The sequence below is a fragment of the Aplysia californica genome, unplaced genomic scaffold (assembly GCF_000002075.1).
Source record: "Aplysia californica isolate F4 #8 unplaced genomic scaffold, AplCal3.0 scaffold00054, whole genome shotgun sequence".
NCBI lineage: Eukaryota > Metazoa > Mollusca > Gastropoda > Aplysiida > Aplysiidae > Aplysia > Aplysia californica.
The window spans coordinates 1,715,860-1,717,630 of record NW_004797324.1 but is presented as its reverse complement, the minus strand read 5'-3'; positions in this window follow the sequence as shown (position 1 = coordinate 1,717,630).

Below are 1,771 nucleotides of genomic sequence, written 5' to 3'. Positions count from 1 at the left end.
TTGGGAAGAGAGAGAGAGAGAGAGAGAGAGAGAGAGAAAGAGAGAGAAAGAAAGAGAGAGAGCGAGTATAATATGCATAATCACTCTGAACATGTTTCATTCTAGTTTTTCTTTTGCTCTAATGACCGTCCTAATTTAATTCAGATTATTTTACTCTTGCTGAAGCTCAAGTGGTCTTTGTTGGTCAATTTCGTTAAAATTATGAAACCATAATATCTTAGGTATTTTTGTTGGTTTATTTTTTTAACTCCCTGTATTTTACAACAAGGATGATAGTGAAGATGGTGACAATGATAATGTTTATGATAGTGGTGATGGTGTTAGTGGAAGTTGGAGGAGAAAGATTGACGAATTAGATGATTGATAAGTAAGGGGGCGGGTTAAAGTCAGCAATATGGCCGTACGTGGCCACAGCGATACATTATCGTCACTTTTGCTGAGTTGCTGTTTCAGTGTTTTTTACTGGCTTTTAAAGACAATTTTAAAATTGTTTTTTTCTATGATTTTATGCCATTGAATTGTCTCCTTGGAATTAAAATTCCACCTTTGAGCGACTATATTATGATCATTCTCAGTTTTGACAAATACTGTACATGACGAGGTATTTCACCCGTATTTGAGATACTAAAAAACCGACCTCACAAAAAATGGACGTCTCTAAGTATTCTACTTCCGTGAAATAATTCGTCATTTTTAATGGCAAAAACCAAATTTTTCTTCTCATGGCTTGGAATGCGGAACAGGAAAATCAACCAAGTATGACCCTAAAAATCAACGAGGTTTGACCCAAAAATTCAATCAGGTATAACTTATTTCAGAAAGATTATCCCCATAAACTTTCGCTGCTCGAAGCGACATAAAGAGGCTCAGAAAACTCGACCTTGCCTCCTACTGTGTATATCAACCTTCTATGCAGTGATTTCGCAGTTTTCGTTTCACTGCAGCTACAGGGGCTTTCAGAGATGATTTGAATGCCAGTTCAAAAGAGGATTCTCCCTCTCGCGATTCTACATGGGCATTAATTTATTTGAACGTATGACTTGCAGTGCTTCTTTGGTTTTTATCTATTTAGCCCAAAATTTTCTCGGATTATCTGTCGCTATGGGTATTAATTATAATGATTATATTATAGAATGTAGCCTCAACTAAGGGGGTCTCGTGGCATAGAAGTTGAGGTGTTCGACTCTCATTCAATAGGTCCTGGGTTCGAATCCAGATAGAGACGGAACATGTTCTACTCTAAAATGTTCTCCTTTCACATCCTTTCCTGCTCTCCAACAATGTTCTGTCGTCTGCTTTCGTCTCCACTAAGTCTTTCTGCTCCCACTGCTTCGAACCTCCTTTGCCCCCTCCTCTGGGCTCCTTCCTCTTTCTGCAGCCTTTCTACTGCTACTCCTTGGCGCCTTCTTACTGTCTTTCAGTCACACCCCCAATCTTATGGTAGGAAAGATATACACCTAGACTTCTCGGACAAAGGTGCGCACGTTAAAGATCCTTTAGTGGTTCGAATCGATAAGAGTAGTTCGGCCGCCACCAGGGCAAAAGTCAAAATTTCCTACCAACTGAAAATGTTTACTGTGTCCCGTGCGCTCATGACCTCATGCATTTGCGAGAGCCGTATCGTGATTAATCCTCAATTCACGCAAAAGGCTCAAACGTTTTCATTGGCGGGTCACATTCTAACCTTGGAACAGCAATTTGGGGCTGTCTTCGTCAAAGGGTAACCTTGTTCTGCGGTGTGAAAGTAGGCGCTTCGCTGTCACACGCAGAG